Here is a 19,097-nt window from a genome sequence, read left to right as displayed (position 1 = left end):
CCTCGGGGGCGGAGGCCCCTGAGACTTTTTTTTTTGCCGAAATATTCTTTTTCGCCGGAACATTATGGCCGGACGGCGGCCGGAAAGTGGTCAGAAAACAACCAGTCGGTTGGCCGGTGGCCGGTAGTCAATGGCCGATGGCCGATGGTCGGAAGTCAATGGCCGGTGACCGGTGGCCGAATTCAAAAGCGGACTTGTCTTCTCAAGGGCAGCCACACATGGGCGGATTGGAGGGTCCGATTTGGACTTATTCGCACAAGGGCGGCTACACATGGATGTCTCTCATAAGAGAGGGTAGCCCTTTTGGCCTATAAAAGGAGGCCATTTCTACACACATTTCATAGTGTGAAGTTGATGCATCAAGGTGAGTGTGAGGTGGTGAGAGTGAAGCAAGGCGGGAGCTCCATTAAGGGTATAATCCCTTTGTAAACTACTTCTTGTTTTGAAGTACTAAAGCCATTGAGTGGCTGCTTTCCCATGGACGTAGCCCACATTGGGTGAACCACGTATATCGTGTGTACTCTCTCTCTCTCTCTCTCTCTCTCTCTCTCTCTCTCTCTCTACTCTATAATCTCTTGTGTGTGAAATTTATCTCTCTCCATTAAGTAATCTACTCAAAAATCAAGTTTATCTACGTCTTATTTCCTAACAACTGGTATCAGAGCAAGGTTTGCTCATAGCTAAATTATCTCAAGGAAAGGATTCCTTGAATTGAGTGGGAGTTATGGCGGAGGAAGGGAAGCTCAAGATTGAGAAGTTCAACGGCAAAAACTACCAACATTGGAAGATGCAGATTGAAGACTATCTCTACCAGAAGGACCTGTATTTGCCACTAGGCGGTCTTGCGAAGAAGCCCGAAACAATGGCAGATGAAGCATGGATTGTCCTTGATCGAAAGGCACTAGGAACAATCCGGTTAAGCTTAGCGTCAACGGTGGCCTTCAATGTTTTGGAGATGAAGACCATGGAGGACTTGATGAAGTCACTTGACGACTTCTACGAGAAACCATCGGCATCCAATAAGGTATTTCTTATGAAGCGCTTGTTCAATCTAAAGATGGCAAAGAATGGTTCAGTTGCAGAACACCTAAATGACTTTAACACAAACATAAGTCAACTTCGATCAGTGAAAATCAATTTCGATGACGAAGTGCGAGCTTTCCTTATACTATCATCTCTACTGGATAGTTGGGACAGCCTTGTGATGGCTGTAAGTAATTCTATCTCTGGCACAAATACTCTTAAGTTTGATGATGTTGTGGGTGTTCTCCTAAGCGAGGAAATGCGAAGGAGAAGCACAAGAGAATCATCAAGTGCTGCACTATCAGTGGAAACAAGAGGAAGGCTTAAGGAGAGGTTCAAAAACCAAAAGGGTCGTGATCGCTCAAGGCGGAGCAAGTCACGCACAAAGTTAGTTCTTGAATGTTGGAACTACGGCAAGAAGGGCCACGTCAAGAAGGATTTCTGGTCCAAGAAGAAGAAGGAGACAAAGTCTCAAGACAACAAGCCAACATCGGAGGCCAATGTGGCAGGTAAAGTAGAGCAAGATGCTCTAATTCTCTCATTAGACAATGTGTCTAATTCTTGGATAGTAGATTCCGGGGCTTCATTCCATGTGACACCACACAAGCAACATTTCCAAGACTACACCAAAGGTAATTTTGGATATGTATACTTGGGAGATGATGAAGCTTGTGAGATTGTCGGCAAAGGTACAGTTTCTGTCAAAACTGCTAACGGAAATGAATGGAAGCTTAAAGATGTTAGGCATGTTTCTTCTCTTCGCAAAAATTTGATCTCTACAGGACAATTGGACGATGAAGGTCACAACATTGCATTCGGAAACAAACGGTGGAAGATCTCAAAGGGATCTTTGGTGGTTGCCAAGGGTGAAAAAGTCGGTACACTTTACTTGTGTACTATTAGCACGCAACCTTCAGCTTGTGCAGCAACTACAGAAGTTGACAGTGCGGTGTGGCACTACCGACTTGGGCATATGAGTGCCAAAGGAATGCAAATCCTTCAAACAAAGAAGCTTCTACTAGGTTTGAAAGAATTGGACTTAGAGTTCTGTGAAGATTGTGTTTATGGTAAACAAAAGAGGGTAAAATTTCAAAAATCAGGAAATCAAAGAAAAAATAAAAAGCTTGAGTTTGTTCATTCTGATGTTTGGGGTCCTGCAAGTACACCATCACTTGGTGGCTCATTGTACTATGTAACATTCATAGACGATGCAAGTAGAAAAACATGGGTTTATGTCATGAAGAATAAATCCGATGTATTTTCCATATTTCAAAGGTGGAAAGCCTTTGTGGAAAATGAAACAGGTACCAAGGTTAAATGCCTCAGATCCGACAATGGAGGCGAATATTGCAGCCAAGCTTTTGAAAGCTTTTGTGCTAGCAATGGCATTCGGAGGCAAAGGACAACCCCAAGGACACCTCAACAAAATGGGATTTCGGAAAGGATGAACAGGACAATCATGGAACGAGCACGAAGCATGCGGCTACATGCAGGCCTACCGCTTGAGCTTTGGGCGGAAGCTGTAAGTACGTCTGTGTACTTAATCAATCGGTCACCCTCAACGGCATTGGATGGGGGAGTTCCAGAAGAGGCATGGACAGGTAAACCGGTGAATTATGCATTTCTCAAAGTGTTTGGGTGTGAGTCTTTCATGCACATAGATAGAAGCCTAAGATCAAAGCTAGATGCAAAGTCCAAAAAGTGTTTCTTCATTGGCTATGGAGAAGAAGACTTTGGGTATCGCCTATGGAATCCTGAAGATGGTAAAATATTAAGGAGTAGGGATGTAATTTTTAACGAACAAAATATGTACAAAGATTACTTGAAAAGAAAAAAAACAAAAGAAACAGGTGATGAGTACATGGAGCTTGAGGACGGTGAAGACTCAAGGACTGCAAACGGTGACAATGTGCAACAACGTCAACCAAATGAGGAGCCTCAACCTATTCCCCGAAGATCTACAAGAGCAAGTAGACCTCCAGAAAGGTTTGTTCCTTCCTTCAACCATCTCTTGATCTCAGATTCTGGAGAGCCGGAATCATACGAAGAAGCTATGCAACATGAATCCAAAGAACAATGGACGAAGAGCATGCAAGTGGAGATGGACTCACTACATCGCAACCAAACATGGGAGTTGGTTGAGTTGCCTAAAGGTAAGCGGGCACTTCAAAACAAATGGGTGTACAAGCTGAAGGAAGAAGAAGGTGGGAAGAAAAGGTACAAGTCTAGGCTTGTGGTAAAAGGGTTTTCTCAAAACAAAGGTATTGACTTCAATGAAATATTTTCTCCTGTTGTAAAAATGAACTCAATTAGGCTTGTCTTAAGCCTTGTGGCTGCTCATGATTTAAATCTCGAGCAAATGGATGTAAATACGGCATTCCCTCACGGTGACTTAGAGGAGGAAATCTACAGGCTTCAACCAAAGGGGTATGAAGTAAAAGGTAAGGAGAAAATGGTTTCCAGATTAAAGAAGAGCTTGTATGGTTTAAAGCAAGCATCAAGACAATGGTACTTGAAGTTTGATCAATGGATGTTGGATCATGGATTCACAAGATGCAACTCAGATCACTGCGTCTACACAAAGAATTTGGGAGATGGGAAATTCATCATCCTAATGTTATATGTTGATGACATGTTGATTGCAAGTGCTAACATGCAGGACATCAAAGACCTAAAAGAGGAGCTGTCCAAATCTTTTTCAATGAAAGATTTAGGTGCTGCAAAGAGGATACTTGGTATGAAAATATCAAGGGACAGGACGAAGAAGACAATAAAGCTATCTCAAGAAGATTACATCAAGAAGGTACTAGAAAGGTTTGCAATGCAAAATGCAAAACCAGTTTCTACACCTTTGGCTGGTCATTTTAAACTAACGAAGGATGTGTCCAAAGACACAAGAGGAGATAGCCTATATGTCTAAAGTTCCATATGCTGCAGCGGTAGGTTCTCTAATGTATGCTATGGTCTGGACAAGGCTAGACATTGCACATACAGTGGGAGTTGTGAGTAGGTTCATGGACAACCCAGGTAAAGAGCATTGGCAAGCTGTGAAGTGGATACTTAGGTATCTAAAAGGGACAACAACAAATGCTTTGTATTTTGGAGGAACTGATATTTTTCTAGAAGGGTATGCTGATGTAGATATGGCAGGTGACAAAGATACTCGAAGGAGCACTACTGGCTATGTGTTCATGGTTGGAGGCACAGCAGTAAGCTGGGCTTCAAAGCTGCAGAAAGTGGTTTCACTTTCTACAACGGAAGCAGAGTATGTAGCAATGACGGAGGCAAGCAAAGAAATTATGTGGCTTCACAGATTCTTAGAAGAGCTTGGATTCAAACAAGACAATTGTGTCTTGTACAGTGATAGCCAAAGCGCTATCCATCTTGCGAAGAACTCAGCCTTTCATTCAAGGACAAAGCACATTGAGGTGAGATATCACTTCATATGCACTCTTTTGGAAGAGGGACGACTAAAGCTAGGAAAGGTGCATACAAGTGAAAATCTTGCAGACATGTTTACAAAGGTGGTCAACAAGGAGAAGTTGAGCTTTTGCTCATCTTCAATCGGCATTTTAAGAAGCCAGAATGGAAAGCAGTCACAGGTTTGGTTTGGAGATCAGTCTCCAAGTGGGAGATTGTTAAGTATGGAGCCTGATTTACCCTTGTAATTTTCTGTGGTAAAAGCGTACATTTGTAAGGCCCCCATTATGAGGAGAAACCATCGTGCGTGAAGAAAAATCACTCACCGGAAACCAAAATTTTCACGGACAAGAATCAGGGGCAACTTTAAAGGCCTGCCCCCGAGACTTTTTTTTTCGCCGGAATATTATGGCCGGACGGCGGTCGGAAAGTGGTCGAAAAACAACCGATCGGTTGGCCGGTGGCCGGTAGTCAATGGCCGATGGCCGGTGGTCGGAAGTCAATGGCCGGTGGCCGGTGGTCGGAAGTCAATGGCCGGTGGCCGGTGGCCGAATTCAAAAGCAGACTTGTCTTCTCAAGGGCGGCCACACATGGGCGGATTGGAGGGTCCGATTTGGACTTATTCGCACAAGGGCGGCTACACATGGTTGTCTCTCATAAGAGAGGGCAGCCCTTTTGACCTATAAAAGGAGGCCATTTCTACACACATTTCATAGTGTGAAGTTGATGCAACAAGGTGAGTGTGAGGTGGTGAGAGTGAAGCAAGGCGGGAGCTCCATTAAGGGTATAATCCCTTTGTAAACTACTTCTTGTTTTGAAGTACTAAAGCCATTGAGTGGCTGCTTTCCCGTGGACGTAGCCCACATTGGGTGAACCACGTATATCGTGTGTACTCTCTCTCTCTCTCTCTCTCTCTCTCTCTCTCTCTCTCTCTCTCTCTCTCTCTCTCTCTCTCTCTCTCTCTACTCTATAATCTCTTGTGTGTGAAATTTATCTCTCTCCATTAAGTAATCTACTCAAAAATCAAGTTTAGCTACGTCTTATTTCCTAACACTTTTGCCTCGCTTTGTTGACACAGATCTCTACACAATGCAAAGGTATCCTATTATTCTTTTGTGCAGTTCAAGTTTGCAAGGTCAAAACCAAGCCAATAGGGGCAGGAGAACTGTGTTTGGTGATCTTATTCTCTTGGTTCTCACCCTCTGTGTTTGCTGCTTGGAGATGTGTTTTCTTCTTGGAGCCCCTTATGTGAAAGGGACATCCGCTCAAAAAATGTGGTAGGTTTTTGGTTATGTTGTTTGTAGAGATGGCTCATGGAAAGGCAAGGCCTAGAAGAGAGACATGTGAATCCTTTCATCCTCAAGCAAGAAGACACCGATACAAGGCGCACAGATGCATCCTACAGGAGCTGTGTAACATCAAAAGGCACACGTAGCGGGCATTCCAAGGCTTACCTTTCAACAGAATACCTCGTTGAATTCTTCAGTGATGGCTATATCCTGGTGGACCATGCGTATCATTTCACGATTATGCCCAGGGATTTTGACACCCTCCGTAGGTTGCGTTTTTGCTACAGTGGGCTGCTTTAGCCAGCGCCAATCCGGGACACCAAGACAATGGACATTCTTAATATCCCTCCTTCCCCTTGGTCCATCCTCGAGTGAAACAGGCAAAGCCTTCAAGGGTTGAGAGAAATAGATGCACATGATCACGGGTTGAGAGGGAGGAGCCTGAGCCCATGAGGGGTGAGCCCACACAAGTAGAGACAGAGCTCACGAGGGAGGAGCCAAAAAGATTAGAGCCTGATCAACCAGAGAGGAGCCCATAGAGGTAGACCTAGAGCACACCAGAGAGGAACCAGTCAGAGAGGAGCCCACAGAGATAGACCTAGAGCCCACTAGGGAGGAGACAATCAAAGAGGAGCCCACAAAGGTAGACCTGAAGCTGAGTAAATTGGGATCTAGCACTCTTTCTGGTCACTACATACAATCAAAGGTGAGTTTCGTGATAGTATGCAAAGTTATATTGGATTAAGGATCTTATTATTTCTTATCCTTAATAGTTTTGATGTTTTTTTGTGAGTGAACATTGGAGTCTAGTGTTATTTGACATTGAATAGAAGGTCCTACTACAGAAACGCTGAGCAGAGTAGGCGATTCCATGGGCGTGTAAATGCATAAGACTAATCTTTATTATTTTGCTTGTAGTGTCTATTTCTAATGCCCTACTGAAGCAAGTGCTCACTGCTTATGTATGTAGTTCTGCGAGAAAATTTATTTGTTGTGTAGAGCACATTTTGTTAGAACGTGATCTAGATACTGCCACTCAGCATCGATGGGTCAGCGTGCTCACTCAAACTGACGATTTCAGTTGTGGTTGGCGAATGTGTATGAATTCTATGCTCCTTCTTAGCCAAATTTTGGATGTACCAAACATAAGTACACATGTTGTTTTTGTGCTTGTATATCTACATTTTTTTTTACTGAAAAGTAGTTACTACTTTACTTACTTTCTTATTATCACGCATCTACAAGACCTTGAATTACATAACTACAACCCTTATGATGTGAAAAATCTTTTTGTAATGGCCGTTCAGCATATTATAATTTCAATGTATAGTTGGTCAAGAGAGGATGTTATGGATAAGGGATATGTATATTCATTACTCAAGTGCTCAATACAAACTATAGTCATTTGTGTCGACCAACCACTGTGTATTCATGTTGAGAATTTCCCTCTTGCACAATGTAATGGAATTGATATTTTATTATCTAGTGCAAATGACAGGTATAAAACGCTAAGGGTTATGCAAAAGGATGTCATTTTTATGGACATTTCATTATTTAAATGCTCTTTATGAGCTAAGGCCATTTAAGTCCAACCGACCAATGTGTAATCATTTTTGAGCTTGAAAAATCTATAAATAAATACGTGCAAGAGGGAAATGCTCACTCTTGCACGGGGGGGGGATTGCACCCAGTGTCTGCATTATTCTCCTCTCCTCTCCTCTCTCCTCTCTCATTGTGCCTACGTGGCACTCTGCTCTAGGAGGTATGCCTGCATGCTTTCTTTCTCTCTCTCCTACTCTCTGTCTCTCTCTGTTGGCGTACGACATTGCATATGCGTTATGGATGTGCCAGGTATGCATATTTGTGCTTTTCATGGATTGCAACGTGCTACTTTGGTACTTTACATGGCCACCGCATCTCTGTCTGTAGCAGTGGTATCAACATAAGAGCGCGTGTGGATGCACCTCCAAGAGAGGAGTGCTACACAGGCACTGCAAGAGAGAAGAGAAGAGAAATACAGAGACACTAGGTGCAATCTCTCCCCCTGTAAGAGTGAGCATTTCCCTCTCGCACGTATTTACTTTATAGATTTATTGAATGGTCAAAGTGAGTACAAACTGGCCAACCAATCATAAAAAGCCAAAGCTCATAAAGAGCACTTGAATGATCAAATATACATAAATTGTAATATCCTTTTGCATAATCCATTAGCTGCTAACATGTACTAGAATTGATATTTTATTATCTAGTGCAGATGACAGGTGGAAAAGGAAAAGGGTTATGCAAAATGATATCATCTGTACGGAAATTTCATTATTTAAATTCACTTTATGAGCTAAGGTCATTTAAGTACAGCCGGTCAATGTGTATTCATTTTTTAGTATTGAAGAATCTATAAATAAATACGTACAAGAGGGAAATGATCACTCTTGCACGGGGGAGATTGCACCCAGTGTCTGTGCTCTTCTCCTCTCCTCTCCTCTCTCCAAGTATCACCGTGCCCACGTAGCACTTTGCTCTAGGAGGTGCGCCTGCACGCTTTCTTTCTTTCTCTCCCACTCTCTGTCTCTCTCTATTTGCATACCGGTGTTGCATATGCACTATGGTATGTGCCAGGTATGCAGATTTGTGCTTTTCATGGATTGCAACATTCTATTTTGGTATTTTGTAGGTAATGAAGGGCGCAAGCTGCCAGGAGGAGAGGGCGTTATTTTTTTTTGAAAGAAGGCGTTGCCTTTGATTGTTGTGAGGAGGACCGCACCAAATAAATTAAGGAAGTTGCGGGGCTACTTTAAGCTAGTTGGTAGGGTCAAAGTGTCAAATATTGGAGGTTGCCACAAGAATAGCAAAAGGAGGGAGACACCAGTTGGGCTCTCCTGTTTATTATCCATCACATATTTACCAGAAGTCACACCAAGTAGCGTAATTTTTTAGTTAAATCCATCATTGTATTGCATGCTCTAATTTAAGCTAATTGGCTCAGTTCTAAGTTCTAACCTCCATATGCTTGTTGTTTGAGTGCATATTTATTTATTTTTCTCTCTCGATCTCATGGTCATGTATTCTGGGACATGTATCCAAGTGGTTATGGTGTATGTGTGGTGTAAGTAAAGGGTACAAGCCTTGAGGACTGTCGAGTGTGTGAATTTACCTTATGGGGAAGAAGTATAGGCCAAGTGGGTGCCATTTTGTATAGTGATTTGTGTAAGACAAAAGTTTTCTAAGTGTCCAAGGATGTTAACTCATATGGGATTGCTTATCTATGGCTTATCTCAGGGTAAGGCTTCTCTCAAGGATTAATAGTCAAAATTATGATTATATATTCCATGGTTGGGTGGGTGCAATCAGGGTCGTTCATGTAATGGTCACTTATATCGAATAAAATTCTAGATAGGAGAAATATTCTTTAATTTCATGGCCAAATTAAACACAAAATTCACACATTTCCAATTTGCTAACTATACTTTGGTGAAAGTTTGACAGTCACAACTTTCTCCTACTTGTGCCTCTCTCCACATGCACACACTGATATATCTCTTTTCAAATGCAATATACCATCCAGGTACGTACATCCAATACCTCCTTGATTTCTTATTTTCTGAGCTATGCACCTAGCCATTTCTCATATGGTGGCTTGAACTCCACACTAAATGGAGTTTTTACTGAGAAAATTTGACATTAAGCTGTGTAGATACTCCCATGAGCTATGATACTTTGCATTAATGAACAAAAAGTTTGTCAGTAATTTGGTATACTCTAAAGTGGTGTCAAACAGATAGTAAATATGTTTTATGTCTTGTTTGATCCATTCGTCACATGCACACGGATTCATCGATTAAGGCAGTATGTCAATGCTCATCCTGGTGTAGATTTTCCGATTTAGGCAACACCTCTTGATAGTGCAAATTCACCGATTTAGGCATCACAACAACAAACTATAGATTCACAATTTATAAAAAATACCAAATGAAAACTCCCCAATTTAGGCAGCATTAGTGCAAATTTGTCGATTTAGGCAGCACGTCTTATTGGTGTAGATTTGCCAATTTAGGCAACATCGATCATGAAATCATGCTGCAGTGGTGGGCCACCACTGTCCTTAGTATGATTTTGTTATCCCGGTATACAAAATGAAGGATATTTGGATTTGGATTTGAAATGTCTATATGATGGCACATATTTGGATTTTGATTTGGAATTGGTATTCATGATTTTCCTATCATGACAGTGTTTATGGAATTTGACTTAAGATTTCAGTCAAAATTGAATTGATGAGTGTGACCAATGATATCCTGATTCATCAGGGTGTGACATATACTGCTTATTCTAGTGGTATGTGACACTAGAATAGGTAGTATGTGGATGACGATAGGCATAAGAAATGTTGTTTCAATTCATAAATATTTCATTTTACTACGTTGTCGGAATGTGTGCGGTCTAGCTGGGAAGGTGCAAAACCTCTGGCTGTGAGAATTCGTGATGAGAGTCACAAACACTTTGTGAAAAAGAGTTTGTGGAGAATCACCAACCCTCTTTCTAAGGGTGACAGAGAATCTAAGAGCGTTCGTGACAGCAAAGTCACAAACCCTCTTTCCTATCGTGCTTGGAAATTGCTTGTTTTTGTGGTTGAGATTATGATAAGAGGATCACCAAATCACATTCAATATCACTTTTAAAAACCATTTGATTAGTGACATTTTTCATAAGAAGGACATTGCTCTAAAAAATCTTTTTTGAAAGAAAAAAACAAAAATCATATCAAAATTGGTTGATAGGGCAAAAATAGCAGAAACAGGGATTTTAGGCACAAAATTAGGCATACCTTGAGATTTTTTGATCCAAATTCAAAACAAAATTGAGCATTAATCTCTACAGGGCACACACAACTAGCTCACCAGGTTTTATGCCAAAATGTTTCCAAATATGGATCGCGATCCATGTACCTTTTCATCATTTGGGACTGAGATTTGAGCAATAGATAGCTCATACCATTTGAAACAACTTTCCCAAAGGGCACATAAGCAAAAAGTTAAAAAATGATGGTCAAAGGTGCTAAACATAAAAAACTAATCAAAAACCACAAAGCACTCACAAAATTCCACTTTTGATTGGCAAAAATTGATCCAAAAGCAAAAAGTTTTGGGAAATAGGTTCAAAATAGCAAGGACTACAAGTTGACCAAGTTTCATCTCAAAATGAGGCCAAACATGGATCGCGATCCATGTACCTCATCATGATTGTTGGCTGAGATTTGAGCAGTAGGTAGCTGCGACATAGAAAAAACCTTTTTCCAAAAGAAGCATTTGCAAAAAAAGCTAAAAAAAAGTGTTCAAAAGATCCAAAAATAGAAGATTGTCAAACCTACCACAACAGACTCAAGATTTCATTAAAATTGATCCACGTTCAAAAATATTTTGGGAGTAGCCTGTGAATATCATCAGCAATCAGCAAGCCAAGTTTTAAGTCCAGAAGTGATTAAACATGGAACGCAATCCATGTACCTCATTTGAGTTTTGGGACAAAAACTATACCAGCCTACAACACAGACCATTGTGAGTGAAACTTCCCAAAGAAGGGTTATCCAAAAGGTTAAAAAACTCATCAAAGGGGCCAAAAATAGTTCAAAGTGAAAAACAACTAAAATAGACCTAGGGTTTCACTTTCTACTTACCAAAACTTGTCCAAATTCAAAACGATATCGGGGCTAGCCTAGAAATACTTTCATCTATAGGTGGTTTAAATTTAAGTTCAAAAGCTCTCCAAAATGGATCGCGGTCCATGTACCTTTTGCAAATTTTGAAAGAAAAACTAGTATTGGGCATTTGACCTATCAAACCAGCTCCAAATTCAAAAAATTTGAGATATATCTTGTGGACATAGAGTGCAACAAGCTCCCAAAAGATCAAGTCTAGATGTGGCTGAACATGGATCATGATCTATGTACCTCAACATAAAAATTTGTTGAAAATTGGTATAGAGCCTGTATATAACCTTTCTAGCTACTGTTAAAATTTGGGGTCAAAATTTGACAGAGGAACATGGATCGCGATCCATGTACCTCTTCATAGTGGAGGTATCTAACATGAGCTTGTAGGCATACTTGAGTACATCTTGAATCTCAATTTTGAGCTAAAAATACCTTCAAGAGACCAAGACACAAGTAAAAGATCTTGTGTCCTGGCCTTGAGACTATTTTGATCAGTGTTGTTTCAAGTGAAATTCACCAAAATTTCTCTAACTTTAACTTTTGATAGAAAACTCCAAATTGAGTCAGATATAGCCAGGAAGAAATCTTGCAAGCAATAGAACACACCCAAACCTGATTTTGATTTTAGAGCTAAATTTTTTCAGGTTTCCTAATTCCAAACTTTAAGGTACCCACAACTAGTTTCCATAGACCAAAGGGTTACAAAGTCTTGACCTCAAAGAGATGTGACCACGAACAAAAAGGGATAAGTTCCACTACGCCAAGGTAGTCTTGTCGAAGACTATCTTAAGAGTATTGAGTGAGCCTTAACCATGACAAATTATCCACCACTAGGGTTTTCTACTCACTTAGAGGAGAGTCATCCTCTGAGCAACAAACCCAATGTGAGATTCATCAAAACCAATGAATCCATGAGAGTTATAATGGATTACACTCATGAGGGCTTGTATAGATTCACAAGCAGGGATCAATATACCTTCTACAAGTGCATAGAACCCAACGCTAGAGAGTTGACAAACCATAAGAATCTTTATGCATTTACCTATACAGATGCTCAAGGAGTGCAAGTGTTGATGGTAGATAAGTATGGACCTAGAAATATATACATACAAGGGTACTCCCATTTCTACTTACTTTCAGTCAAAAATGATGCCAGAGCATATGTCAGAGGATTCCACTAGGATTTTCTCCAAGAGGAGAGAACAAGAGACGTCTTTCTACGAGACCCCAAATTGGTCAGATGGCTGATTGAATCACAACAAATGAGACAATTCAAGTGGCCGATTGTGTCAAAACTAAGTGTAGTGGGTCAAGGTATCCGTACGCACATGTCTCACTCTTTAAACAAGTTTTGAGAATTGAACAAATTGAGGATTTCTATACTCAGTACGAAGGATTTGGGTTGACATTAATAGGAACAACGTTGATGTGGTTCCAACCATTGAACAAAGATGATTCCCTACACATATAACAACTCCTTTGCAAATATGGGAAGGAGTTCTCTAAAAGGGGGATCAAGCACAACACAATGTTGTAGATTTACACTTTCATGTAGAAAGAGAACAAGAAGGTGAAGGAATATTTTCTTTGCTTCAAACAACACATAGAGAGGTGTCCTACGAGAGAGTTGCCACATGATGAGAGATTATCAATTCTCTTCAAAGAGGGCTTGAGGAATGACACTCTAAAGAAGGACCTACATTTGAAAGCATGCACGAAATTGAGCATGTCACTAAAGAATCTCTATATCTAGTTGACATTTGTAAGGCCTACAGACAGGTGATAAAAGATACGGACAAATCTAGGAGTAGTGCCTCTTCTATGATGAGTGAATCCACAACAAAGCGGAATGATCAAACTCCTATCGTGTCAAGCATTAATCTAGTGATCAAAGAAGTGGTGAGGATAATAAACCAAGACTACAGTGAATGAATGAAAATAAACCATGAGAAGGTGTGATACTTATGGAGGGATCATCCCACCCCATGGTGTAACACTCAATCGAGACCACAATGTATGATAGGGCAACAACCACCTCTTTTGAGCGATAGTAGAGTGGTAGTCAACTACACTCAACCATTGTATGTGCCACAACCATGAAAAACCATTATTCCATGATGGGAACACCTTAATGTTCATAGCCAATCAAGAGTATGGATCAAAGACTATCCTCAACAAGCAAGAACAACCATCAGTTGCACCACCAGCTATGCAACCAATAGGACCATGCTAAGAGTGTGGTTGAGGTAATTGTTGGACAAGAAATTACCCTCATCATGCAAAGAACATTGAGATATTTTGATATTTTTTAGAATGTGATGTTACACACTTCATTCTTGATTGTCCAAAACATCCAAACAACAAAGGGTAAGCAACAATGAATGTTGCTAGAGTGCTACCTTATTCAAGAAAATTTAAGGTAGAACACACGATTCCTATAAATGTGATGACTTGAGCTCAAGCTCAAGAAGCTACCAAAAACAAACATGCCAAGGAGCCCAAATTTCCTGCTCGAACAAAAATTGAGAACACATGAGTGAGGACTAGAAGAAAATTATGGAAGGCTAAACAAGACAAAATGAAAGCAAAAAGGTTGAAAGAGAAAACCACCTTAGAAACTGAGTTGTAACAAACCATAGAGAAATTGAAACAAGAAAAGGAAAATAGGGAATGAACAGAGAAAGATAAATCATCAAAAATATAATCGGGAGGTTTAGTCTTGGTAGATAAAGTTAATGAGAATTTGGCTACTCTATTGAAAACCTATGAGTTGAGATTGAAACCAAATGAGACACTAAAATAGAGGGGGTTGAGGTATCCGCATCCTGAATTTGAAACAAAGAGAGTGAAAATGTGCAAACGGCTCATAGAGACCACTCACGCTTTAATGGAGATAGAGACATTAGACATCCCTAAACAAACAATGTTAATCCATGAAAGGTATAGGGAAATTGAACACAAAAGAAACAAAACCAATGAACCAATGAAATTTGAAAAAAAAAGCACCATTGGATACAAGGGTACTTGCTAACACGATGGATGAGGCCAAGTCTCAAGCGATACAGCCTACTCCTATAATGGAAGAACTTTGGTGACAATCCTTGTGGAAAAAAATCAAAAATGACAAAGATGGTAGTGCTACTTTACAGTTAGCATATGTCATTGAGAACAACATGAAACACAAGTTCTATCCTATAGATATAGAATCTATATATGGACATGCCAGGTCTGGTCTATAGCATCTGAAGAGTGCTCCCACACTCTCTATAGACTTTGTCATCTTTTGTATCATAAAGTGTAGCAAAATCTAAGGTTAGAGTGGTACCATCTTAGTGGAAACCCGAGACCAAAAATGATGGATCCCAAAAGGTTGGACAAATTAATTCCTTCTCCCATACAATGTATACTTTCTTTCTCATTGTTGTTGAAAATTAGACCACATCTATGGGGAGGCTCAATCAGCTCCTACTACAACCGTAGAACCTATTTTGCAAAGAAATATCAAAAAAAGACAAACAAATCAAGAGGAGCAAATGTATTACAACCTATTAGACAAAATGGTGGCTTCCAAAGACCAACAGAATGAAAGAGGCCTCAATCTCAAGAACCTATGGAATTGGGTTTTTGGTCTTGAACAGGTACGTCCTAGTTGCCGTTAAGAATACATGGCATAAAAGTCAGAGTCAAATAGCTAGTCACTAACTGAGTGATGTGCTAGTCCCAAATATTCAAGTAATATTTTTTGTGGTCTAAGAGTCTTAGAAATTCTAGGTAATTCTCAAGCTATAAGAGTTGAGCATATCTATGTTGTGTCACTCATGTTGGTATAGGATGAGAGTTGAAGTCCATGTATTTTAAGTCTAGTGAAGTGAAGGAGGAAATCCAAAAGACACTGATCATGCACTGAGCCCATTGAGATACGAGTGGAGATGCTTCTACATCAAAAACCCTTCTTGGAAATGTGGAAGCTATTGTGACATCCTTTGATTTTAAATGTGCTACATTTATTCCTTGAAGCACCCATCAACTCCATCTTTTGCAATGCATGCTTTTGTTTGAAAAAAAATTCATATGCATATAGAGTGTCCCATAATTGGCACTTGCATTATACATGCTTCCTTTGTTTCTCCCAAGCACTCACCTTGCATGAGAAGTTACTTCAAGTTCAATGGATCAACTCCAATAAGAGTGTATACCAAAGGCACTTTTCTTCCACCGGGTTTTTCCCCTTTGGTCATCCAGGTTTTAGACCATAATCTATAAACTCATCACTATCCTCTTGTATATATTCCTTCTACATCAACCAGTAAGGAAATGGCTACCCAAATCATTAACCAACAAATTAGAGCAACCACTGTAGGTCTCAACTTTCTTGTCAAGGACAAATTTCATCTTCAAGGGCAACAACAAAGTTCCAACAAGTTGAAGATGGCAGACAACACCAACAAACAAGAAATGACAATTCAATAAGAGAGCTATCATAAGAATCTCAAATAGTGCTTCAAAGTTGGTGAATTATTGCAGACAACGCACATTGTAGTGGAGCACAAGATCCATCATCAAGTCAATGACCCAAAGAAGTTATATTCTCGCGAAGGCAAGGAGCACAAAAAGCCATCTTCACATCCAAAAGTGACAACAGTGGAGAATGCGCAACCAAATGCAACATTGTCTCAACAATTATAGCCCATCTTCATCTCAAACAAAACACAGTATATATGGAGTCACTCAAGGAAGGAGGAAGCACCATCAACCACTAAGAACTTTCAAAGTTACAAGCAAGCTTGAAAGACAACTTGAAGGCAACCCTAATAACGAGACTGCACATGGTTGTGCCAAGGGACAACACAAGCTAGGAAAGGGTGAATGTTGGTGGATTTAGTTTACGGACGTCCACCTAGTCAGACACTTAACGAACACCACATTTGTACACTACTATTTCTTTAAGCTAGTGTAGATACATTGTGTTTAAATCTTGATTCATGAGAAGCAGGTCAATTCCTTGAGTTATAATTATGTCATGATATCTGTAAATGCCCATGCGATCCGTCCATTGGAAATTTAGAAATCCCTAGGTATAAAAGTCAATAACTTTAATGTGAAAGGACGCAATTTTTTGGAGAAGAAGGTGCTCTGTTGTACGTCCACTCAAGCGGCTTCTCAGCTCCAATTTGTAATCAACATAACTAATGATTGGGTAATCCGTTTTCAATTTTAAACCTTGCATTGTGTTCCTCTTTCTTTTCTCTTTCATTCAAGTGTAAGCATTGGCAATTTTGTTGTGTTTTGCGACTACATGTCTATGAGCTTAATCTTCAAATTTGAGTGCTTAAATCATTGTTTTTCATGTTTTGACTATAGGAGAGTGTTTAGGGCAACTTGTTTGGATTTTTATGTTGTATTTTTGTGACTTAGGTCATGATGGGTTGCGATCCATGTACCTTGTCAAAAATTCGACGACGAGACTTTGTAGACATGTCCCTTTAGGCCTATGAAGCTTCCCTTAAAGTTTCATGATGATTCAAATCTGTTTACTCTACGAAATGGCATGATGACCTAGAGCGGTGAGAAAGTACATAGACATATTTTTTTATCATTGATTGTTACTTTGCTTATTGAGTTGTTGCGTTGTTTCAAAAACAAGAACAAGGGGTACCTTTATACCGATGTCCTCGCAATGTCTCCCAATAGCACTCAAAACACAAAATCAGCACCACAAAACATACCAAAAGAACTTGCACAACACCACAACTCAAAGGTAAGTGATCCCTTGGAAAATAACTTCAATAAAACTACAAATCAAAGATAAGTGATCTCTTGGGAATTTACAAGCACACACCCACCCGAAAGACCACCATGAAAACTAAGAAGCACCTACCCTGGCATGGATTTATAGCACATGCCAACCAATGTACTTGAGGAATAGAGATTCCATCTTCACCAAATAACTCTTAAAAACCAAAAATTTTAAGTGTAGAGAGACCACCAAGCAAGAGACCCTCCACAACCTACCGTACACCAAATGGTCTACGGGCTACCATATCCTATACACTGTGGAAAATAGACCGTATCTCCCTAACCACAACTCCAAAAGGGATTCTTTCAATCCTCAAAATTTCATTGCATTTTTTTTAAAACAAGTATGAAGGCCACAAATTTCAAATCAATGCACCTCTATGTGCGCAATTTGTGTGAACAACAAGCTACCATAGCACGACTACACGTAGGCAAGGCTAGTTGAGGGAAACAAATTGTATCAAAATGCATGAAGGAGGCACAACGACCCAAGACCTACAATTTTTATATATTTGGCTGAACTTTTTTATGTTTGTACATGAATTTAAGTTATATACAAGTCACACATCAAAAAAATTACTTGCGGGCACCCAACACAACCTGCCAGCTAGTGCTACACTAGCGACTTGCAATGCATGTATCTAAGCTTGATAACGCAAGCTAAAAATACCACAAAAAGGAATTCCACACACCCTTTTGACACCGTATTTCATGTGCATATGTACAAATTTACAAGAAAACGGGTGTCAAAAATGCACACAACATAATTTGCCAAACCCCTGGTCTACTAAAGCATTCATGCTCAGCAGTAGCATAGACATGTTGTCCACCTAGATCAAAAGGATGTATACCATAAGCATAAAAGGCATGATGAAACACCAGCCATATCAATTCTCCGACTCCAAATATCAAAGCATAGACCATATATAGAATCCAAATCCTCTTTATGCATAAATCACTCTCAACAAATACAACGTAGAGATACCATTTCATTACTCTAGCATGTAAGGAAGCCTTTAACATCACATCCAAAAGGTCTTCGACTTTAACCTCAACCATTTTCATATCCTCATGCGTATCCATCTCCTTCTGCCCACTCTTCATTAAGAATCCATAAAATTCAACAACACCATGCTTGATAGGTAAGCCATCTTCCATACGTACCTTAGGCTCCTTAACAAGAGGATGAAGCAAGGTAGCATCAACCATATTCACATGAGCTATTACATGATTATCTCCATCATTTTTCACATCCTCTAATCTCTCAATATTCTCTTCACCATCAGTTAAGGGACGGCTACCCACATCATCATAAAAATCATGAAGTTTCTCATTGATAGGCTCCTCACAAAGAAGACAAGTAGGATACTTAGTGGCTTCATCACCCTTTGGCATGCATTCACCCATAGTATATTCTTGTGAACCTTCATCATATTCATCACCCTCTTTCTCATTTTTATCTTTGTTGACCTCCATCGTGTGATTCACAACTACCTCATCTACAAGAGAAGAACCCACAATAGCCATATTTGTATCACAAACATACTCCTCTTCTTTAGAACATAAGTTAGAAGCATCAACCATATGACTTGGATATTCAACATACTCATGCTTTTTCATTTGAAACTCATTCATGATCATGGTAGTCTTATTGCCTACATGAATCTTACTAGCATCATCATCTTTGACATGATGGGTGTCATCAAATTGCTTAAACAACAAGAATGGCATGATACAAGCACTTTCCTTCATTTCTTTATCCATAATGCATGCTTCTTGTACATCCTTAAGAGGAGTAACATCACAAAATTCATTGCAAGTACTCTTGAGATTCATATCACAACATAGAGGAACCTTTGGCT

Source organism: Adiantum capillus-veneris, chromosome 24 (genome assembly GCF_014529385.1).
Source record: "Adiantum capillus-veneris isolate H3 chromosome 24, ASM1452938v2, whole genome shotgun sequence".
In the NCBI taxonomy this organism is placed as follows: Eukaryota; Viridiplantae; Streptophyta; class Polypodiopsida; order Polypodiales; family Pteridaceae; genus Adiantum; species Adiantum capillus-veneris.
This window is presented reverse-complemented; position numbering follows the sequence as displayed.